The sequence below is a fragment of the Spermophilus citellus genome, assembly GCF_964194105.1.
Source record: "Spermophilus citellus genome assembly, chromosome: 14".
Lineage (NCBI taxonomy): Eukaryota > Metazoa > Chordata > Mammalia > Rodentia > Sciuridae > Spermophilus > Spermophilus citellus.
This window is the reverse complement of record NC_138194.1, coordinates 90,303,638-90,328,252: the sequence shown is the minus strand read 5'-3', so window position 1 is coordinate 90,328,252 and position 24,615 is coordinate 90,303,638. Positions and strand designations below refer to the sequence as shown.

The 24,615-nt window shown below is 51.0% G+C and overlaps 1 long non-coding RNA gene across 1 annotated transcript; it reads right to left on the bottom strand.

Moving 5' to 3' along the window:
- Positions 1–825: 825 nt before the first annotated feature.
- Positions 826–23,146, bottom strand: LOC308633108. The gene is made up of 3 exons (XR_014018707.1): positions 23,054–23,146; positions 18,500–18,686; positions 826–960 (listed from the first exon to the last, which is right to left on the bottom strand). It is a non-coding gene; the product is annotated as an uncharacterized lncRNA (long non-coding RNA).
- Positions 23,147–24,615: the final 1,469 nt, after the last annotated feature.

Here is a 24,615-nt window from a genome sequence, read left to right as displayed (position 1 = left end):
TATAGAAATAATGCACGCGGGGACACAAAGACAGGAACAGAGGACTTGTCCTAAGGAAAGCCAAAGAGGAAAAAATGGGGTAGAATTTGAATGTGTTTCTCTATGAGTTGAAAAACTTGGGACAAGGAAATTAAATTCACTCTGCTTTAAGAAGAAAGGTACCTCACAAGGATACTGGGAAGCCCAATCGATGGCTTAGAAAGCTAAAGAACTGGGCACAGAAAAGAGAAGGGAACGCACAGATCATGTAGCCAGAACCAAAGCCAAACTCAAGCCATGCAATTACCTGCAGCCTAAACCCTTTGGTTTGGGAGAAGATACCAGCCTGGACCCCAACCACCACTATGGGTCCCACTGTCCCTGTCACCATGGAAGAAATGGATCTTGGCACCACAACCAAAGAGGATACTTCATCTTTGTAGCAGTAACTTCAAGTTCATGACCCGGGGGAAATCCATCTAACGGTAGGAAATGTGTCTAGCGTCCAGCATTCGCTGAGGAGGCTGGTTTTGTGAACTGCTTGCCTTTCCAGCTGCCGCAGTAGGAGAGGGCCCTGTCTTCCACCATCTTCACAAGGTAGAAAAAGTTTCCACACACAACAACAGCATTCCAACACGGAGCAGCTCCATAGTTTCATATGGGGAGCAAGGTTTTGTAGTAAGTGGGCAAAAAGCATCGCACTGCAGTTGAAAAGACAGTGAATCCTGAGAACACGGGTATTTTCAAGAAGCAGAAAAGAAAAAAAAAACAAATAATTTTTTTTTAAAAAAGATAATAGAAAAAAAAAAGAAGCAGAAAAGAAATTGACACGTAGAACATGATCCCAAAATGCAGTGTAGGGCTCATCAGCAGGTCCGTGCACATCTTGAGAGGCATCTGGGCTTCACCAGTGGGCCAAGAGTGAGGGAAATTGACATGACCACACTGGATCTGCAAAGAGGGGAAAGACAAAGTGGAGCCCTGGAAGAAGACAGAAGGAGAGAATTGAGATAGAATTGAGCAGAGGGATCCATCAAGGACTTGGAGGGAACATTCTAATGCAGGAACTCCTGGGCCGGGGGCTGAAAACAGAGGGGGGGTGGGTTAACACATGATCTGTAATTGAGGGTGCTCTTCTGATCTTATTGTGAGGTTGGAGATCAAAGCTTCTGAGAGACAGCCCAGAGATGAGGAAGAAAGAGAAATGGGACTTGGTGAGTCGGAAAGCCCCTGGGGGCGAATTTCTCAGAGCACAGTCGGGGCTAGTGGGAAAATTTTCAAAGCTGAATCCTGTCTGTTCCCTTTTCTTTTTTAAAAATCTTTGTTTTATTTATTTATTTTATTTTATGAAGATCGAACCCAGTTCCTCACGCATGGGAGGCAAGCGCTCAACCACTGAGCTACAACCCCAGACCCTGTCTGTTCCCTTTTTTGAGAGAAGAAAGAGAGAAGGAAGGAAGGGAGGGAAGAAGGGAGGAAGGAAGGAAGGAAGGAAGAAAAAGGGAGGGAGGGAGGGAGGAAGAGAGAGGGCGGGCGGGTACCTACTTCTGCACTGTTTTCCTAGTGCTATTATAACACTGTTTTCCTAGTGTTACCACAAATAGAGGCTTATACTACTACAAACTGACTATCTTCCAGTTCCAGAGGTCAAAACGTCTGAACTCCAGGTTTGGGCAAGGCTGCATTCCTGCTGGGGTCTTGGGGAAACCCATGAGCTGCCCTTTTGGGGTTCCAGGGCTGCCTGCCTTGCCTGGCCCATGCCCCCCCACCCTGCCTTCATCTCCAACGTGTGCTTCCCTCTTATAAAGCCCCGGTGGTGACATGGGACCTCCTGGACAATCCAGGATGGTCTCCTGGCCTCTTGCGGGATCAGGTGATTGACACACTTGGGGGATTAGAACATGGACATCTTTCTACCCATCACAGCTTCCAAAACAATCACTGTCTTCCTTACTTGAGGACAATGAAAAGGAAAGGAGGAAAAGCTAGGTCATGGCCCCCAGGGGCAGCCGGCCTGGGGGGAGCCGGTCTCCCTACCCAGGTGTTCACATTCTGGCCTCACCTAGCTCTCATTGAGCCCAATATCCCACGTCTTTGTGCCTTCTGGTCACCACCTGAGCAGCTGCAGGAAGCTAGCTGCTGTCCCAGTGCAGCGCCATCCCTATGAGGAGGGCTCTGCCGCCAGCCACCTCTCCCAGAGCAGTTTTCTTGTTCACCTCTTGCTCTTGCACCCATGTGGCTACTATTGTAACTCAAGAGACACAGTGGACACCAAATCTAAGACTTCCCCGAGAAACAGACCCTTATAAAGACTTAGAATGGAATGAAGGGAATTATAGGCCCAGCAAGTCATCATCTTCACAATGAAGAGCAGACGTTCCGTCTGCTCAAGTTCAGCCTTTCCCCCACAGGAAGCCCCCTCCCTGCAGCTGCCCCTGCCTCCTATCCCTGCTCCAGCTGCCTTGCCTGGAAATCGGGCTCTATCACCTACTGCACGAGCCTGACCAACTCTTGTTTATCCTCCCTGAGCCTCAGTCTCTTCATCTGTTATGAGATGCAGACCTCACAGACGCTGCAGTGGCGGGGTAAGGATGTAAGGAAAGAAAGAAGACAACCTGCCGCGCACATGTCAGATGTGCAAATGTAAATGCTCCTGGCTCCATGCATCCAGCAGTGCTTAAAGCAGTGACCACGCAGCAGGTGAAACCATGGACCCTTTGCATGCACTAGGCCACAGCATCCTCAACACAAAGGGAGGCAGGTGCTCCTATTATGCTCATTTGTCAGCTGGGGAAAATGAGGCAGGAAAGATATCGTGCTTTCTTGTACAATGACAGAGACACCCTACTGTATGTGCAGTGACATTCCATGAATGTTAAGAACACTGCTGAGGATAATAAGCCCAAAGCATTTGTGTTTTAACAGGTAAAATGCGTCTTCTCACCTAGTTTGTACTCTTTGGGGGAAACCTATTCACTCTGAGGTGCAACATCTTCATGTTTTTAGTTCAGATAACAATTCATTGAAATTGGATGCTTTTCCTTCATTTTATACTTGAGGAAACAGGCTGAAGGAGAGTAGGTAGGTTTCCTACAGATGTGGTTGTAGCAAGAGCAAGTTGGGGGCCAGATCTGCTGGACCCCAAAGGCAATGCTTAGTCCACCACGTCTCATCCTCTGCCACGTTTGCATGTCCAGCAGACAAGTGTCCAAGGTCACTCACAAGTCAGCCTGAGCACAAGGGCTGAAGTTATGGGGCAAGGACAGGAGGAGATGAGGGGAACCGTGAGACAGCGCCTGAACCAACCTGTGTGCAGTCAGCTGGCTCCATAGCAAGTGTTTCGGACGAATAGATTAGTCACACCAAGACCTGTCTCCAGGAGAGACAACTGGCAATATGAGATCACTTTTTAAAAGTTACAGATTGATAGGTATAATTAAGTGCATACGTATACTTGTGGCCCCAGAGGAAGACATAGAGAGAAGACAGGAAGGAAGAGCAAGAGCCGGGCACAGTGGTGCATGCCTGTAATCCCAGGGGCTCGAGAGGCCTGAGGCAGGAGAATCACGAGTTCAAAGCCAGCCTCAGCAAAAGGGAGGTGAGACCCTGTCTCTAAATAAAATACAAATAGGGCTGGGGATGTGGCTCAGTGGTCGAGTGCCCCCTGAGTTCAATCCCTGGTACCCCCTACCCTCCCCCCCCAAAAAAAAGAAAAGAAAGGAAGAGCAAGAAGAGAACAGAATTTTGATGTGGTTGATGGCATCTGAAAATAGAATACAATACCCCTCCCCACAAAATGATGCCATGAAAGTGGCAAAGCAGTATTTAAAAATTAAGTGGTCTCTCATGGCACTTTTATGTAGTCAAATAGATACCTTTTTCTTCTTTTTGAAGCTGTCAATTGTTTCACCAAAATAGAAAGGAAAACCAATAGAATAGAGAAAGGAGATGGGGGGATGGAGGACAAAATCTACCAAAATATACTGTGTCCATGTGCAAATGAATCCCACTTAAATATATAAGAAGAAGAAGAAGAAGAAAAAAGAAAAAGAAGAAGGAGGAGGAGGAGGAAGAGGAGGAGGAGGAGGAAGAGGAGGAGGAGGAGGAAGAGGAGGAGGAGGAGGAGGAGGAGGAAGAGGAGGAGGAGGAGGAGGAAGAGGAGGAGGAGGAGGAGGAAGATGAGGAAGAGGAGGAGGAGGAGGAGGAGGAAGAGGAGGAGGAGGAAGAGGAGGAGGAGGAAGAGGAGGAGGAGGAGGAGGAGGAGGAGGAGGAAGAGGAGGAGGAGGAGGAGGAAGAGGAGGAGGAGGAGGAAGAGGAGGAAGAGGAGGAGGAGGAGGAGGAAGAGGAGGAGGAGGAAGAGGAGGAGGAGGAAGAGGAGGAGGAGGAGGAGGAAGAGGAGGAGGAGGAAGAGGAGGAGGAGGAGGAGGAAGAGGAGGAGGAGGAGGAGGAGGAAGAGGAGGAGGAGGAAGAGGAGGAGGAGGAAGAGGAGGAGGAGGAAGAGGAGGAGGAAGAGGAGGAGGAGGAAGAGGAGGAGGAGGAAGAGGAGGAGGAGGAGGAAGAGGAGGAGGAGGAGGAGGAGGAGGAAGAGGAGGAGGAGGAGGAGGGGGAGGAGGAGGAGGGGGAAGAGGAGGAGGGGGAAGAGGAGGAAGAGGAGGAGGAGGAGGAGGAAGAGGAGGAGGAGGAAGAGGGAGGAGGGGGAGGAGGGGGAAGAGGAGGAAGAGGAGGAGGGGGAGGAGGAGGAGGAGGAGGAAGGAGGAGGAGGGGGAGGAGGGGGGAAGAGGAGGAAGAGGAGGAGGAGGAGGAGGAGGAGGAAGAGGAGGAGGCAGGTGGAAGGAGGAGGAGGAGGGGGAAGAGGAGGAGAGGGAGATGAGGAAGAGGGGAGGGAGGAGGAGGAGGAAGAGGAGGAGGGGGAAGAGGAGGAGGGGGAAGAGGAGGAGGAGGAAGAGGAGGAGGAGGAGGAGGAGGAGGGGGAAGAGGAGGAGGAGGGGGAAGGAGAGGAGGAGGAGGAAGATGAGGAAGAGGAGGAGGAGGAGGAGGAGGAGGAGGAGGAGGAAGAGGAGGAGGGGGAAGAGGAGGAGGGGGAAGAGGAGGAGGAGGAAGAGGAGGAGGAGGAGGAGGAGGAGGAGGAGGAGGAGGAGGAGGAGGAAGAGGAGGAGGGAGAGGAGGAGGGGAAGAGGAGGAGGAGGAAGAGGAGGAGGAGGAGGAGGAGGAGGAGGAAGAGGAGGAGGAGGAGGAGGAGGAGGAGGAGGAGGAGGAGGGGGGAAGGCGCTGGGGAGTGAGGTTGAGCACTGTTAGGGACACCTATGAATACAGCACAGTGGAACAACCATCATGTATGATTATAATGCACCAGTAAAACTAAATTTAAAAAATAAACAACAGCAACAAAGAAACATCCATCCCTATTAAGCACATACAGTAGGAATGTTAGAAGGTCACCTCTATTTTTTTCATATTTTAATTATGTTTTTCCTCCTGCTCCCTCACTCTCTCTTTTTAATTATTTTTTTACCATATACCTAAGGTACAACAAGCACCTGCCAATAGCCAAGCCAGCAGCCTCTGCCCAGGCTCCTGCCTCCTTGGCCTCTGCCACCCCGGGTCCTGTGGAGCACCCCCTCCCACCACAACCTCCCCAGTCCTCCCTTCCCTGGGCTGCAGGGCACCACCCTCTCTAGGTTTGTCTGCCCCTCTGTGACGGTCCTCCACCACCTTGCCTTCTCCACACTCACCTTAACCGTCGCTGTTCCTCTTCTCTGACCTTCCTCCCATCCTGCCCCAAACAGCTGGCGTGTGCCTGTGCCCCCTCCCACTCTCTGCGACTCCTTGCAGTCTCCTTTCAAGGCTTGGCTTGGCCCCTGCTCTCCCTTCCATTGAAACGATTCCCGAGACATTCCCCTACACCCCGTACACGGCCCACTCTCCCTTCGTTGCCCTCAGAGCAGGGCACATTTTTTCCTGTGAAGAACCAAATGGTGCATTTGTAGGATTTGTGGGCTGTGTGGTCTCAGTCACAGCGGCTCTACTCTGCCATGTAGCACAAAAGCAGCGTGAACATTAGTTCCAAATGTGCATATCGGTGCACAGTAAACTCTTGGTTCACAGAAACAAGCCATGGACCAGGTTCACCTGCTCTGCTCTGCATCCAGACTTGACTGGCACATTCTTTGGGCCCCCTCACCTGAGTAGAGATGCTACCTCGGCTCCTCCAATGAGCTGCACACTGGAGCTCCCTGAGGAACTTCGAGAGCTCCCAGTGCCGGAGCTGCAACCTGCACCCATCAAATGGCATCGCTGAGGCTTCCCAAGGTGTTCTGACGCGCAGTGAGGGTGGACAGCACTAGACCATCCTGCCCTTGCCAGTTTGGACCACCCCAGCCCCAGGCACTATTCACTGATTTAATAGGCAGCCTCCACCTGTCTACCCCGCCACACAGGTACAGCATCGAGAGGGCCTTAAGAACCCCTTCCTTCAGCTCCAGGGGCTGAAGGAGGCTCTTTCTGAATAGCTTTGAATGCACTCTTCCACCATTTGCAAAATGGTATTGTAATATATATTACAATCTATTACAATGGGTTGTAATTGTTGGTTTCTGATGCTCTTCGTAGTTCTAATGGTGTATAATTTTTCTTCTCTACAGCTATGATTATTAGTGAAATACTGACTTGTATCATTATTATTGGGCATAATAGATGATTCATAATACAAAAATAACTAACATTTGCATAATGCTTTGGCATATCCAAAGCAATCATTTTTGTAAATATTGTCACATTTTTGTCCCCACAACCATCCTCAGGGTAGATATTACTATCATTCCTTGTTGTTGTCTCTTAGATGTTCTCCAGTGATCCCCCATCATAGTGTCCATAGCCTTGTATAATTCCTTCCCCTTAAAGGCACCTCTAGTAACTTACCCCTAACATGTTGAACATGACCAAAATTGTAGGCTGCCACTTGTGAAATTAGGTTATAAATGATTATGACTTTCTTCTTTCTCACGCTTCTTTGCCTGCCCTTGAACTTGCCCACTCCGGGAAAACCAGCCGCCATATTGTGAGCGACCCTGTGGAGGGGCCCATACTACAGGAACTGAGGGAGGCCTCTGACCAAGAACCAGTGCAGAACTGAGGGTCTCCATCCACCACCTGAAAGAAGTTGAATCCTTCCAACAGCCACAGAGTGAGCTTACAAGCAAATCCCTTCCCAAAATAAAGACTGCAGCTAACATCTTGACTGCAGCCATGAGAGATCTAGAGTCAGACTCAGCTGACTGCAGCTAGATCCCTGGCCCACAGAACCTGTGAGATGATAAATGTGCCTTGTGTGTCCAACTCTAAGTTTGAGGATATTTGTTCTGCAGCAGCAGATAACTAATACACCCCTTCTTTACATGTGAGGAAGGTGAATGGTAACTGCCTCCCTGCAGTGTGCACCCTTGATAAATGGTGGTTTCACTAAGAAGCACTATAGAAGACAGTACCCCAAACCAGTCTGCTGAGCCTTCTGTTGGGCAGAGGAGGGCTCTTCTCACTACAGGTAGTCCCGTAGAGGTATTTGATCTTTGTCCCCAGTTCCTGACACAGAGCTCCTAAATCCCTTGGGATTTCCTGAGTGATAATGGTGATAGGAAGCTCTTTTGTTCCTCTGAAGCCAACTTGGCTCTTGTTAGGCATCTAAATGGTTTCAGGATGGGGGCAGTCTTTAGACTAGAAGCGTAGGTTCAGCCTAACTCCCAAGTCTCCAGGGAAGAGAGAGAGTGCAGACCCATGATTTCATTCATCATGCCTACATAATGGAACTCCACTAGGACCCTAAACAGCTGGGTTTGGAGATCCTCCAGGTTGGCAGACACACCCGCATGCCCCGAGGGCAGCCCACCTCAGCTCCATGGAGTCAGAAGCCTTCCTGACTTTGGCCTCTGTGCCTCTTGGTCTTGTTGTCCATTCATATCCTTTATAATAAGTCAGCAAGGAAAAATAAAGCATTTTCTGGAGTTTTATGAGCTGTTCTAACAAATTGTCAAACCTGAAAAGGCTATGGGAATCCTCCAGATTTTGGAGCTAAGTCATGAAGGTGTGAGCAGCCTGGGGGCCTGACCCTTGTGAGTGGCATCTGAGGTGAGTACAGTTTTGTGGGCTGAGCCCACAAGCCCCTGGCCTCTGAATTGAATTCCCTTGTAAGACACCCTGTTGGTGTTCAGAGAGTTGGAGAATTGGTTAGTGTGCAAAGAAAACCCACACATTTTGTGTCCAGAATGTTGTGAGTAATAGGAGCTCAGCGCCCTTCACCAAGCATCAGGGCCCAAGAGGAGATAAGAAAACTGTTTTTTTAGCACACTCATAAACCCCTGGGAAAGGTGAGTGAAAGAGGCTGACCTTTAGGAAACCCCATGAGTCATCTCCAGAACCTGTGGGCTGTGGAGCCTTCCATAGCCACAGGGGTCACAGGCCACATCCAAACCCCCAGAGCATCTTCCTGACATGAGGAAGGAGGAGCGGACCAGCCACGGCAGGAGGCTGTGTTCTCCCTTCTCCGGCATCTCCACCCTGCACCTTCTGGGAAGCAGCTCACTTGATGCTTGGTACCCTGAGAGCGGGTGTCCTGACTGCGCTGGACGGATGAGTGTGTGCTGAGCCTCATTTGGCTTTCTGAGAACCACGGAGGTCGTGGTGCTTACTTAAGATCACGCAGTCAGAGGCAGTGCCAGAACTGGAAAGCGGATTTCCTGCCCCAGGGTGACCCAGTGTTCCATAACAGCAGCTCCGTATCTGCTCCCAAGAGCTAACGGAAGGGAGAGACTTTAAAAGAGAGCACTCCAGAGAAAGGGTAATCAATGAAGACTAACAGTGCAATTGTAGTCACTGAGACACTTTGGGGCAGAGGTATCATAAGGCCAAAGGACCCAGTGCTCGCTGTCCTCACCCGGGCTTAGGAATGTCCCTGACTCTTTGGAAATCAGTCCCATTGTCAAGTCACCCTTTTCTTTGCATGAACCTGGGAAAGGGGAAAGGATGGCACTGAATCTACAGTGTCATGCAGTCTTGGTGTAAGAGCACCACAACCTGGAGCTTTGGGGAGAGGGAACAGGTTGTCATTTTTTAATGGGGAAAAAGTATGGAATGATCTTTTTAAAGTTCTAGAGATGGATGGTGGTGATGGGTGCACAACGATGTACTTAAGGCCACTAAATTATTATGTGTTTAAAAATGGTTTAAAATGGTACAATTGAGAGAGAGAGAGAGAGAGAGAGAGAGAGAGAGAGAGAACCAAAAATAAACAAAACTCTGCCACAGCTCTCTCTCGAGGGCAAGGGCTGTGATTCTATGTCCTTTGGTAGAGTGAAGATTCCGAGGGACATTCTCAGATCCAGAGACCACCGAGGAAGCTACACCTTTATCCCAGCAAGAGTGACCCAAGCTGCTGCCATTTGGGCCCTCCCAGCTCCAGGAAAGATAAGCAAGCCCGCAGCTCCTCCAAGTAGTCATGGGACCAGAATTTCCAAGATAGCAGCTCAGGGCCTGGCAGAGCAGGGAGGCTTCCGGAAGGTCAGCAGACACTCATTTTACAGATGGTGGAGTTGAGTTCCAAAGAGGGGAAGCCCTGGCCCTCCCCACCTGTCAGTCCACATGGAAGCCAAAAGCTACAAAAGAATCTGGTGGGTGGACATAGAATTGAATCCAGCTCACCTCTGTGTGCTGACCTGCCTCCACTCTCCCAACCTCAGCTTGGTCACTCTGAAAGGAGAAGGCAGAGGACGCTCCTCCACTCTTCACAGTCTGGGGAGGGGTCGGTGAGGTTAGATATCTCCAGTGTCCATCAAGGGCCTGGTCCCATGGTAGGTATTCTCTCACCACCCAAGTCCTCTGGAACCTCTGGACTCTCAGATATCACTCCTCCCACAACCTGATCCTGCTGTCATAGCCAACAGAGTAGGAAGTGCAGGCAGCCTGACCCGGATACCACCACACTGTGGGGACAGAGTCATCTACTTGGCAAGCTCAGAGAAGAAAGATTCTGGCAATACCTAGGGTCCAAATCAGCTTCCATGTTCCATGTCCTTGGGGTCCATCAGAGGATATTTCATTTCCCACCCCTTCATCCCACCCACCACCCACTCTCTCCCCTTCCCCACTGGGCAGGGATATCTGTGCCCAGGAAGACAGAAGATAGGTCTGGGGCACACAGGCTGGGCCATCTTCTTAAAGAAGGGTTGAAGAACTTGACCAGCTCACAAAGCCTGCAAGCCACTGAGCTATGACTCCAACCCAGGTCCCCAGGCAGAAGAGAATGAGATGGACTCGGGGTTCTGATGGAACCATGTTTGGATCTCCACTCCACACCTGGGCCTGTTCCTCCAAGTCTTGCATCCTGTTTCCTCACATGCCCAAGTGACCTTGATAATAGGACTCCACCTGGCAGGTGTGAGGATCCTCATGGGATTCTCCTTTGAAAGTTCCCGGCAGGCATGGGAGACGGCCACACCCTCCCTTCCCTGGGGAGTCACCCCCCACGTCCCCACATCCCCAGCCAGCAGTCCAGCTCCTGCTCTGTGTTTGTTGACACCACATCTGGACCTGTGTCATCTGCATTACACCACCACACCTCCCTAGTGACTTAACCCCCTCCATATTTACCCCAGCCCAACACAACCACGCTCTGCTGACACATCCCTGCTGAAACTCGAACCCAGATGCCCTGCGTGTGTTGGTTGGTTGGTTGGAGAGCAAAGCCAAACCCAGCCCCTTGTCTCTCCTGCTCCCTCTCTCCTTCCTCGCCCCACACTCCCTCCCTATCTCTGCTTCAGAGGGTTGGGGAGGCTGCTGGGAGCCTGGATTGGGAGTGGATGGCCAGGGTGGCAGAGCCAGGCCCAGCCCGTCCGGCACGTCCTGGAGGTTTCTGGGCGGGATGGAACGAGCCACGGGTACGGCCACGAGGCAGTGAGGAAATGGGCTGCCTGTTGAAACCCATTCCTCTGCGATAAGAGCCAAACAGGGATGAGCAACAAAGTCGGCCTGGGTTTCTGGAGCAGGTCTCCACTCACTCATCCATTCAGAATGGTTCTGAGCACTGAATGCCCGAGCTATTGACGGGGATGCCATCAGGGAAAGGCCAGCTCAGAAGTGCAGCCTCCCAGAGCTGTGCGTTCTAGCAGAAGGCACAGACGATGGCCAAGCCGACTGAACAGGAGAGCCTCCGAGTGTGCAAAGTGCTCTGCAGGACACTGAAGAGCTGACCAGACAGGGAGGGAAGCAGGGAACCGGGGGCTCACTTAGTGGGGTACCAGGGAAGTACAGAGCTGAGATGCAGCTAATGAGAAGGAGCCAGCAGCATCCCCACCTAGGGTGGAATGTTCTAAAAGGGGGGTGTGAATGTTGTAAAAGGGTGGCTTGCTCAAAGATCAGGGAGGGGACAGAGGGGCTGGAGCATGTGGGTGAAGAGGAAGGGTGAAGTCCAAGAAGTCTCCAGGTCCTGGACCATGCAGGGCTTGGTGGGACACTACTCAAAGAGACATATGAAACACCCTGGAGGACACTTCCATTCCTGAGGCTGGGTCCCTAAATACCTGGAAGACACGAATGACCAACACGACTCCTGCTCACAGGCACAGGAAGGACCTCGGCGTCTGGCGAGATCAATGCCCTTCCACTTTGTAGATGGGGTGACATCACAGAGATGGGAAGGGATGTGCCCAGGAGCCCACCAAATGACTACACGCAGGACCAGGACCCTGGAAGGGAGGGTCAGAAGCAGTAACCTTGTGTGATTTACTCTTCTTCTTCATATCCATGCCTTGTTTGTTGTTGTTATTGTTGTTGTTTAATGAGAAAGGGTTCTTAGGGTCTCACAGTCAGAGGAACTGGGTAGCCAGTTGAATTGAGCACTAGATTGAGGTTCCCCTAATACCAGTACCCAAACCCTTTCCAGTGGGCTGTTTGGGGTTTCTGTACATATAGTAGTGCCCTCTTATTGCTAGAAGATATGTTCCAAGACCTCCAGTAGGTGCCTGAAACCTTGAACAAACCAAACCCTGCACAGATAAAGTGGGACTGCTTATTGCTGGAGATTGAAGCTGCTCAAGACACATACATTTCTCAAAAGCTGCTGGACATATTTTTGGAAAATACTGCAGATCCTAAGCAGAGAAACAAATGAGTCAGTTACCCTCATGCATCAGTCAGTTAAGAAATAAATGAATGCCAGGCATGATGGCGTATGACTGTAACCCCACCAGCTAAGGAGGCTGAAACAGGAGGATCGTGAGTTCAAAGCCAGTCTCTGCAACTTAGTGAGGCCCTAAGCAATTTAGTGAGACCCTGTCTCAAAATACAAAAAAAAAAAAAATTAGATGTGGCTGAGTGGGTTGAGTGCCCCTGGGTTCAATCAATGAAAGAAGGAAGGAAGGAAGGAAGGAAGGAAGGAAGGAAGGAAGGAAGGAAGGAAGGAAGAAAAGGAAAGAAAGAAAGAGAAAAGAAAAGAAACAAACAAAAACATTTTAAGAATAGATCAAGGAAACAAATACCAGTGTATATAATTCCCATAATCAAACTCTGAATATATAGGAAATTTGGCCTAAGGCAAAAGAATTCTTTGTAAATGATCCACTAGATCTTGCTCCTGGGATACTGTGGATCTCTTGAACTCCTCCTAAACTGACTGGGAGGATTTGTTAGAACAAAGGTGACTTGATCTTACGGCCAGAGTTCTTGATTCAGTAGATCTAAAGTGGGGCCCAAGACTTTGCCCCTCTAATGCCCTTCTAACAAGTTCCTAGATGACGTAGATGCTGCTGGTGTGGGTACCACACTTTGGGAAGCCCTGGATGCTGTGGTGCTCTGCCCAGCTCACTCTAAGGAACAAGGGCCATCACGGGCCCGGATGCCAGGAGCGCTGGCTGCAGATGAGCCATGTTCCTGCCCAGAAATTGCCTTTACCTGAGGGGCCCTGCCTCACCCAAAGCTACTTCCTCTCCCTGTAAGCAACACCTCTGCCAATGTAGAAGTCCAGGGACTTAATCAGGGCTAACTCTGCCGAGTGCTGTCATTTTCGTGGATCCCCATGCAATTGGCTGAGGCCTCTGGACCTACTGCGTGCAACTTCAATTATTCCTTCTGCCCAGTCTTAGATTCTTCATTTCCTTACACGTATTATTCGCAAAGCACCCACAATAAACACCCTGAATTCAGATTTATGACTCTTAGTCTTAAGATATCTGAGTTAAGAGAACTGATTCCAGAAGTGGGGTGGTCTAGGAAGCAGATGGCATTTGGGAATGGGATCACCCACTCACTGGCCGGCTGACCTCACTGTGGCTGGGGAGGGAGGAGGAGGCGGCACGCGCAGAGCCAGGGTGATGTCGTGGTGTTCTAGGAAGGCTTCTCTCAGCGGGAAACCGGGATGGGCTGTTGGGTCAGAGAATAAACTGGTGGGTAAAATAACTCAGGATTTGGACACATTTAATGAAGCCCTCCTTGTAATGACAATAAAATCAGTTGGCTGGCCAAGTGCCATAACAGTACTAGAGAAAGATGGAGAAAATCACCCGTGCAAGATAAAGCCACAAGGTGAGAAGACTCCTGTGGCAGTATATAAGGACTCAGGTCTCCCGCATCCAGAGGACAGCCAGGGCTGTCATAGCCAGGCCAAATCTTAATTATAAGGGTTATAGAGCAACAGGAAATTCTCAAGTGTGGCTACTCGGCTATGCCACAGTGAGGCTGAGATTGGAAAGAAATCGGGACATTAGGGTAGATGCACTCAAGAATTGTGAAAGCCCCAGATCCTCAGAACTCTCTGAGCCTGCAGAAGTGACCCGGGACACCTAGAAAACACTAGCAGATGATCCATGTTCCCTTATAGATTAAAGAAGGGAATGTAAAAGTTTCTATGTTACAGGAAAACTCACTCCCCTTTCCCCCCACATTTAGACCCCTACTTCACTCCTGATTGCCAGACCCGTAACTAGAGCCAAGTTATATGTTATTTAGCCAAAAACAATTCTGGGTCTGGTAGACTTCTCCGATAGCGATGGGAATGTTAGGATCACAAAATAATAGGTGCCAGATGGCACTTAACCATCAGAGTGCAAGATCCTCAGGGGCGCCAGAGTCACCAAGGCAGCCGGGGGCTGGCCCCACTGCTATGGAGATGGTTAATTGTACATGACATTCCTCTGTCGAGCTAGATGGCAGCCAGCACAGGAATTGCTCAATCTATGCAATCAAAATAAATCAAGGATCACGTTCCCTTGCCAAGTTCCGAGACCTGAGCCCGTTTTCAGACATGGAACCCACTGACTGAAGAGAATACCAGACCTCCAGGAAGAAAGGCCCCGCCCCACCGTGTCAGAATGATTGCCATGCTTTCACTCAGGGAATTTGCACTAGAGAAAGCAAAATGCCCAGCCACGTTGAGAAGTGTTGGACCCACGGTCCAAGCCAATACACAGAGATCTAAAACATCTTGGCCCCGGGTACCGTAAGAAATGGAGTCCAGGCTCCGGTCCAGCTCACAGTCGGGTCCACGGGCTCACCCAGTGGTCATTCTCTCAGTCCTCAAGTAAACAACTGCAGTGGTCATGATAGTTGGCAGAACCTCATATTATTTCCTTGGCCTATGAGATAAGCTATCATCTTGGGGAAGGTCAAGTTGAAACTTCTGACACTGCCTCCACCCACAACCACTAACCAAAGGAAGCACAATCAATGTTGCATCATTAGGGAATGGGGGAGATTGGTGCCACCCTTAAGGACCCGACCACCTGGACATTGCACAGAGTGTCACATTGGTCAACCGTATTAACATGACTTCCTGTTAATCAATAAGCAATGAATAAGAAGTGGCAAACACCCTAGAGGCTTGATAAGACACAGCATGGGAGATAAACCTTGTGAAAATTCAAGGTCCATTGGGTTGAAAAAGGGTTCTGGGAAAGGCTAGAATATCCTCTCCAAAGAGCAAATTGTTGTATATTGTACTTCCCAGGACTGGGGGAGAAAAAAAACAATACCTGGTAGATTTCTTTAGCTTCTGGATTAAGCGGAGCCCAGAGCAGAAAAGGCTATGCAACAGCTTCTGGTTGTGGCATAGTCTGTCCTAACCCTTGAGCCCAGAGCCCCAGCATACTCTGGTGTTCAAGGTAATGCTTCAAGTGGAAAGATGCCGTATGACACTTACAGCCAGCCTCAGTAAGAGAACCACGGTGCACACTCGTGGGGTCTGCAGCTCCTAGTGTGCCATTAACCCTGATGGAAACAGCACTTGACAGAAGATCATCAGTACCGAGGGAGAAGAACTGCCCAGAATGAGCTGAGCCCTCAGGGATCATCTAGTCCAGGGAGGGAAAGGGATGTACTTTTAGGAAAGCTGTTGGCTGCAATTAACAGAGTCTAATCAACAGAGACTTGCATAGGAATATGTGTGTTTTTCTCATATAAGAAATCCAGAGAGGCTAGGCACAGTGGCACACACCTCTAATCCCAGCTACTCTGGGGGCTGAGGCAGAAGGGTCACAAGTTTGAGGCCAGACTGGGCAACTTAGCAAGATCCTGTCTCAAACTACAAAATAAGGAGGGCTGGGATTGGAGATCAGTGGTAGAGCACCACCTAGCATGTGTGGGGACCTAGTTTCAATCCCCAATATCATAAAAAGAAGGAAAGAAAGAAGCCCAGAGGCAAGTGGTTGCTGCCGTAGCTCAACTGTTTATAGATAAGGTCAGGAGGCCAGGTTGCCCCACCATGATGAATATGGATGGTCTTCACACCTGTTACCTCATCGTCACGAAACAGCCTGGAGCTGGGGGAAGCTGATTTCTGATTTCTCTTTCCTCTGTATCAAGAAAGCAAAGAGTGTTGCGAAACAAATTACCCCAAACTTGGTGGACAACATTTCTCATCTCCCGGCTTCCTTGGGATGGTTTAGCGGAGTCCTCTGGGTCAAGCCACAATCGCGATCTTGGCTTGGACTATAACCATCTTGAGGTTGTACTGGGGCAGAAGCCACTTCCAAGCTTACTCCGAGGTGGTTGGCAGGACTGGGTGCCTCCTAGCTGCTTAGAGTGAGGGCCTCAGTTCCTCCCTGGCTGTTGGTCCAAGACCATGCAGAATGCTCCTGCCTCATCAGAGCAATCGAGGGAAAGAATGAGTGCTGGCAAGGCACGAGTCCTTTGTGACCCACCCAGTAGTGACATCCCTGCAAGGGCAGCTGGGATGTCGCGTACCTGGAGAGGGAGATGGGAAGCTAGGGGAGGCGGAGGCCGGTGGTTCCGCTCAGGCGGGTCCTGTGGGCACACAGCTCTGTGGGAAGAGTGCTGCCTATCACACAAGGTTGTCCTGCACAGCCCCCAGACCAAGACTGAGTTTTCCCCCCACAGGCCCAGCCCCAGCAAGTTTCAGGGCAAAGAAGCTACAGCAAGAGGGGTCAAGGCTGGGCTTTCAAACTAGGCAGGTTCATTTCTGCAGCCAACACAAGGAGCAGAGTCATGGAAAAACTCCACGCTTCCTATCCTGACTAGAACACTTGGCAACTGTCCTGGCTGGCACCCTCAGACAGCCCACCCAGAGCAGGGCTTGAGGGGTGAAAGCAGTAGGGATCCATTTCCTGGGCAGCCCTTGGCAAGGAACATGCATAGGTCACCAGCAGCATTGGCCCCAAAATAACAAGACTATATAAACCTGCACTGGAGCCAAACCCAGGGTGTGAAGGACCTGTGGGATATCTGGTTGGGGGACACTTGATGACAGCTTACACGGGAGTTCCCAAAATGTGTGCCAGGGCACCTTCTGGGGCTCCTATTTCTCTCCACCCAGAGCAGAACAGCTTTCCCGTCTTTAACCCGTGGCTGCCATGGAGTGTGTCATGTGAGTAAAACAAGTTCTGGAAGAAAAGGGAAGGGTGGAAGGGAAAGACGTGTACAGAGGTAAGACTTTAAAGGAGTTCAGACTGAAAGAATAAGGTCCCCCCACTCAGAGTTCACCAGAAGATGCTTCAATACATCCTCCTCATGTAGGTTAAATCATGGCCTCACAAAAATGCAAAGTCCTGACCCCCAGGACAGCTGAACGTGACTCCTTGTGAAAACAGGATCTTTGCAGAGGAACAAGTTAAAATGAGTTCAGAAGGGAAGGCCCTGATCCAGCAGGACTAGTCTTTAGGAAAGGGAGCAGAGTGAACGTAAGACTCGGGAAGGAGACCACGCCAAGGTGAGGCAGGGACTCGGCTGACGCATCCACGAGCCAAGCGCGCCAGAGGTTAGCAGCCGACCACCAGCAACTAGGAGAAAGGCTTCTCCAGCTCCCCACCTCCAGGACTGTGGGGGGGGGGCGTTTTTATAATTCCAGGTGCCCAGGTTGTGGGACTTGGTGACAGCAGAGTGTGTGTGTGGGGGGGGGGGGGACCAGCACACACACACGGCCCACCACTAGGACATCATGTGACATGCAGACGCCCTCTTTCTTCCCTGATCCATGCAAAGCTGGCAACATGGGATCTGATGAGGGGAATCACTGGAAATCCACAGGAGCAGGTGGCATCAGGGGGGTCATGACCAATGCGGAGGCCGCATGTGAGTTCAAGGATGTGGATGTAAGGGTGGGATTTGGGCTGAGTTGGCCAGAATGCACCTCTTGTGAGTTAAAATAATGAAATAGTCCCACACAAGTGGTTGATGGCCACTGTCCCAAGACTGGCAAGTGTACCCCAGCAGTGGTGCCTGCCTAGGACCCCCCAGATGACCCACATCCACCACTGGAAGCATCCACGTGCAGCCCAGTAGGGATACTCTAAGATTTGGCCAGTGTCCATTCTAATTGGCCACGACCTGTGCCGAATGGCTCGTTCAGCATCTGAGTAGGACTCTGTCCCCACCATGGGGTGGACGAACAAGACCGAGGTGCTCAAAGGAGGCCAGAACAACAGGCTCCCGGGTGAGAGCTCAGGGTAGTCAGCTGCAGGACAACAGGGCCAAGTCCCCAAAGTGAAGAGGAGGGTCTCAAGGCCCAGGATGGGGTGCAGGGTGGGGGGCGTTGAAGACGTGGGAAGAAGGGAGCAGGTGAAGACCGTGAGCCCAGCTGGAGTCCCCTAGGAACGTCCTCCTCCCTCTCTGGACCTCAGATCCTTACCCATAGAGGTAGGGAGCCAGATTAGAGATACTTAGGGAGACCGCCTACTCTGATGTTCTGAGACCCTCAAGTTGAAAATGAGGGAAAGAACTGAGGGCCCTCTCCACTCCTCTTCTCCCCCCTCCTCTGCCTTTCCCCTCTTCCTCTCCTCCCCTCCCTCCTCCTATGGCCCCTGTTACAACCACCTGCCCTGCACCTAGTTTGGGAAGCATGTCAATGTGTTTGTGCTTCATGAGTAGAAATAAACGAATAAAGACATCCTGAAATAATGTGAGTCTTTTCACATCCTGAAATAATGTGAGTCACCAGGCCTGGGGGATGAGCACCCTCCCACCCAGGGCAGGTGGGGGTGAGGCCCAGACCCCGGGTGGACTAATGTTGCGTCCCCTCCCACCTCACCTTTCCACATGCTCAGCAGAGCTGTCGGGAGACAGCCCCTGGAGCCCAGCCTGATAGTTTCTACTGGAGACTCACGGGGAGGTTGAGGAGGCCAGTCTCACCAGAGGCTGAGAGGTGCTGGAAGAAGGGCGGGGCTCCTCCATTTGTCAAGTGTTCAGTTTCAGGAGTATCTTCTGGCACGTAGAAGCTGCTAAATAAAATGTTTTGTGTTATCGGTGTGTTTGGAGCAGTTCAGCTTAGAATAAATATTTTCAAACATTTAATCATGAAGTCTATTTTACACTGTGACCCAGAACACACTTTTCATGATTCATGTTTAAGACTCCTGTCACATGTGAAGGATGACAGCAGCAGGGGGCTCACCCATCCCCAGAGCAACAGAAATCCGAATCGGGTGGCAAGCGCAGGCTTTAGTAGGGACAATGTGAATCAGGCACCGAGCCCACCCTGGGAAGCTTAGACTCCCGAGGAGAGCCATGCATCTGGTTATGGCATGAAGGAGGGATGAACTCCTCACAGCAAGGTCCACAGGACTGGAGTTCAAAGATGAGAGCTGTCTCTGCCACCTGGGGAGAGCAGGGTGGGCCCCGAGGCCAGAGTCATAGCTACCTTGCTCAACAGGGGCACCCCAGGCAGGACGTGCCTTATGAATGTGAGTGGACTAAGTCATTGAATGCATCCAAGAAATGATGGCCTGGGAGGGCCCAGACATGCAGGGATGGCAGGGGAACATTCCAGTTGAAGAATTCTGTAAGGAGTCACTTGCAGAAAAATCCAGGTGTTTAACTTAGTGAAATCCAAACCCACTCCAAGGAAAACAGAACCAACGGTCCTATCAGCCCCTTAGCTCCATACCTGCCCAGAACTCCCAAAGAAGGAAGAAAGGACATGGGAATCCAGATCCCTGAGCTGGTGACCTGAGCCAGTCACTTCCATTCGGTCTCAAAGGGATTGGACAAGGTAGTTTCTAAAACTACTTCCATGTCCATAAGCCCTTTGGTCTGAAGCCCCTCTTTCTTCCTCTCCCGCTCTTCAAAGCCCATTCTGAGCTGTCGTCATCATTTTTCTGCATGTTTGGTCCCCATAAACATAGGCCACAAAAGGCTGGCTGGGCACAAAGAGGTCTGGTTACGATTCTGGGAAATAAATTATTCTAACACTTAGTGGTGTAAAACAATCACCATTTTATCTTGCTTGTGGTCTTGTGAGTCAAGAATTGAGAAAGCGCCTCTCTGGGCCATCCTTACTTGGTGGGTCTCATGGGGCTGCGTCCATGCCAGCTGCGATCGCATGCATCTGAAGGCTCGGTGGGCTGAGCGGTCAAGATTGCTCTGTGGCTTCCAGTCTCAGCCAAGATGGCCTCTGGCTGGCTGCTGGCTAGGTGGTCAGACGTGCCTCTCTGGCTTGGCTGCCTTGGGCTGGTTGGCCTTCATGTGGCAGCTGGCTTCCTCCAGCGGGCATGATCCAAGTGAATCAAGCTGAAGCTCTGTGGGCTTTTCTGACCTCACGCGACCCCACTATGCTCTCACGGAAGCAAATCTCTGCTTTTTCCAGTGCTCACCAGAGAATCACTAAAGCCAATTCAGATTCAAGAGGGAACATAGATTTCACCTGTCAGTGAAAAGTGGGCCAACAAACTTGCAGACTTGTCTTCAAACAGCCACGCTAGGCCTCAGTATGATACTGATGTAGCCACATGGCCTTGATCTCTCTTTGCAGACCTGAACCATCCAAGGAGCTTCTGAACAATCCAACGGCCTGCTCACCCACCCCCACAGCCTCCGTGCCCCCATGCAGCCCTGGGATGTGCACATTGTATCTGGACCTCCCCGCCACCTTGGCCAGTTCTGGAAGACAGGAATCCTGATAGTTCCCTCTTCTCCTCTCCGATCATATCCTGCCTGTCCCCTGTCCCCTTCCCTCGAGCTCCCAGTTTATGCAAGATTCCAAGCACCTCTCGATGAATGACCCGAATACGACAATTTTAGGCACCATGATAAGGGGAACAAAATGAGATAAGGACATATCATTTGAATCCCAGTGGGTTGCTGGTGCCCATTGAGATCCAGTATTTGGAGAATGTAATCAAACAAAAATCTATGGATCAAAAGGCTCTTCCCGTGGGGAAATGGGTCTGCAGTCGCTGGTTTCTAATTCCTCTCCAGACCCGCACATGGTTGTCAGGCAGGACACCTGTCCAGAGCTGAACTGAGCCCAGTTAGGTGGTGCTGTCTACATCAGCTGACTCTGAATTAGCAGGTACTGTGTCCCTACCTGGTACCTGATGTTAGACTGGTAACCTACTGAGCTAAGCCAAGTCTGATTAGGACCGGAATGGGGTGGATGGTGTTTCTGAGATGAGACGTCACGGGGGACGTGGAGTGGAATGGAGAGAACTAGCAAGGAGTGGGCTCAGGGTGTTCACTTCTCTGTGACTTCATCATTTCTTTTCTCTGGAATATTCTGCCCCCACACATCCATGTGATGGTTTCTTCACTTTCTTCAGGTCTCTGCTCAATGTCACTTTCCCTGACACCTGTCACTCACATGTCCTCCCCTGATACATTCTTCCAGTCTCCACTGATGCATATTCTCTATTTTTTTTTTTTTTGCTTATTTACTTCTTCTCTGGATAAGAATATCAGTTCCATGAAAGTAGGGACTTGGTCTTTTCCTGCTTCTTTCTGTACCTGCCCTTCCTATGCCAGGGTCTGGTATACAGTAAGCTTTCAATAAATACTTTCTGAATGATCACATGCTTCAACCAATCGATTCCAGGGGAATGTAGCCAAATAAAGCAGCTCACAATAAAATGAAGAACGGGGGGAGCAGAAAAGCAGAAAATGGAATGAAACGAGCCGGGTCAGAGTGGGGCAGGGAGGGGCATGGAGTTCAAGATGAAAGAAAGGACAAAGAGCTCAGGTTCAAGCAGTGAAACGGCTGGGGGCAGTGGCCACCTTCTTTGCAGACCTGAACCATCCAAGGAGCTTTTGAACAATCCAACGGCCAGCTCTGTCCACAGACATCTCCATTCGATGGGCCTGGGTGGGGTCCAAGCAACGTTTTTCAAAGCTTTCTCTGTGATTCAAATTTGCAGACAAGAGTGAAAACGCTGAATTAGACATTCTGGTTGTGGCCATCAGGTTAACCTCAGGCCCATCTCTCCATCTGGAGAGATGCCAGCCAGACCTAGAGCCCCAGGTAGCTTGTCTGTTTAAGAACATGTTCTCCAACGGCAGCGGCCACAGGAAAGCACCCACAGTGTCAGCTGTTGCCCAACAGAGCCCGCTGCTCCTGCAAACGTGAATGGAAACTCTCATCTCTCCGCCTCAGTAGCCAGAGGCCGCGTGGGGCTGGGCCGTGGGCTGGGCTATCTTTAGCTCTCCTGCGCCCTATGGATTGGGCAATCTTTGAAGACTCTCCATTTTGCAGAGAGATGAATAGGACACTTCAGAATTCTAATCCTCTCCAAGAAAGCTCCCCCGCTTGTCTTTCTCCTCCTCTCCAACTAACTGCAAAACCTCTCTCTGGCAGTCTTTTGGACAAAACCAAGCAGAATTATAAAGGAGGCCAAAGTCTGACTTCTACCATGACTTCAGGTTCTATCTGAAGGCATTTCAGCTCTGTAGAAAAATAATGATGACAACGATGACAATTTCATGAACGCTGACTGTAAGAAATCTGTGTTAACTTGCCGTGAGCCTCGCTTTACCTAGCAATAGCTAGCACTCGCTGAGAACGCATGAAGTCCCAGTCATCTGTCTTTCACTTTTGCATCTATCAGCCCATTCATCAGCTCTGCAAGGAAGGCCACATTGTGTCCTGCCCATTTACAGGTGAGGAAACTTGAGCACAGAACAGTTAAGTGATCTGCCGAAGCACACACAGTTAGTAAGAGACCAAAGGCCTAAACCTCGGCTGCAGAGTCGGAGTTCTTATCATCCACACCCTACAGCCTTGTGCAATCCTCAGGCATTCCTAACGACAGTCTCAGCAGGCTGATATTATTTCCTGACTTTGCAAATCAAAAAACTGAGGCTCAGCTATCTCTGCAGTCTTGCTCCAGGTTACCATATTGGATTTAGGCCTCAAATCCAGTATTGTCTAATTCCAAAGCCTGACGGATCCCAACCCCTACTCAGCTCTGCTCCTGAGCTTGAAGGAGCAGGAAGGGTCTCCCCTCTCCCCCAACAGGTGTGGTTTGAATCTTCTGCAGAAGGTCAGGGATTTCTCACTTGGGCTACCAAACCCAGGGGAGGCCCCAGGGACTTCTGCATTCAGACCTTGTCTGCCTCTAATTGAAAGTAACTCCTCTCCACTGCACCTTCCTAGACAACCCCCTCGGATCTCAGGAAGTGCGAGTGGCCATGTTCCATGATGATGGAGGGTTGGCAGGTTCCAGGTGGCAGGCTCAGGTGGGTGAGGCCTGCTCTCTTTTAGTCGCCGAGAAAACCAAAGATTTGGGTCTCTGCAGCCCCACGTCCAGAGCCCCGAGGGCACACCCCCGATACATTGGAAATGTGTAATGTGCACCCTCATCCTCCTCCCACGGACCTGGGGTTCAGGCACAGCTGATTCATTTTGAGAAGCTCCGCTCTCCACAGCCGCAGGAGGAAGGACCGTCCCCTGCCCGAGCCCTGTGTTCGCTATGATTCATCAGATCGTCTGCAATCTCCTCAAAAATAGCCCTTACGCAATCCAGGAGCCGCTGGGAGCTCACAGCGCAGGGGCTTCCCCTCTTAGTCATCCTCTGGGCCTCGGTCCACTTCCACGCAGCCACGGGAACTCGGAGGGACAGGCACATGCCCAAAAGAGGAACTTAGGAATTTAGCAAACAGGGCGAAGGCCGCCTCTCGGTGTTAGCAACTGCGATGAGGCAAGATCGCAGCTGTGCGGAGCCTGTAGAAGTGAAATCTGCACCGTAAACAAATCTCCCAGGGCCCAGGGTACCCCCCCGCACCGTGCCCAGGCCCCAGGGCTCCATGGGAAGGAGGAAGGGGACAGGGCGCTGCAGGAACATGTGGGTGCCTGGCGTGGCTGGCTGCAGGTCGCAGGCCCAGGCTGTCTGGTCTAAACCAGTCAGGAGGGAGAGATGGCAGAGGGGCTGGAGATGGTCCCATCCGATGGGCCCTGACGACCATGCAGGTCCATCGGCTCCTATTCAGCGCATCCTCTCCTGGTTGCTCCCGAGCACCCAGAATAAATATGGAGGCCTCAGCACCAGAGAAGATTCTGACCAACTGGCTGTTTTGTTATTTTTTAAACAGACTTTGTGCAGTTGAGAACTCCTTACCTACTCCGACCACTACCTGCATACCATGAAACCAGACCCAGAGCGGAAAAGGAGCATAACCAAGGTCACACAGCGACTAGTGGCAAAAGTTGGACTTGAACTTTGCCTTGGCCTTCAAAGCCCGGCATGATCTGGCCTCCTCCTTACCTCTTGCACACTCTGACTTTACCTTTTCTTCTCCACTCTAACCACCTTGCTCAAACATTCTCCCACCACAGGGCCTTTGCACTGACTTCCATCTCTGCCTTTCTTTGCACATAGCTTCGTGACTCACTCTCTGCTCTAATGTCAACTTCTGAGGCCACCTTCCCTGACCCCTCTTGCATGTCAGTGGCCCTCCTGTCATTTTTCGTTCTCTCATCTGGCTATATTTTTTCTTCATGGCACAGACTGACCTCCTATTACATCTCTGTTGCCTTTCCCCCCATGAGAATAGGAGTCCCAGGAGGGCTGGACCTTGTCCCCTGCTGTCACCCCAGCACCAGCACAGAAACTGCTATGCCTGTGCCCCAGGTCCCACCCCGCCAGGCCAGCTCACCAGCTGTGGACAGGTCCCCCAGGGTTGCGTGTTTTCTTTGGGGACCAGCTGCTAGATGACCCCAGGACAGGAGCATAGCCCCAGTCAACCCTCTGTACCACAGCAGCTCCAAGGCACACCAGGGAGGACCAAGAACCACTTCCAACAAGCCAGAAGACTGTTGTCCCTGCCTAGAACCCTCTTGTGGGGGCCTTGCTAGGAATGCCACCGATCAAGACCCATCCCTGCTCCTGCCGGGACGTGGCCTCACAATCTGCGGCTCCCACCTCTTTAACCGGCAGCCCT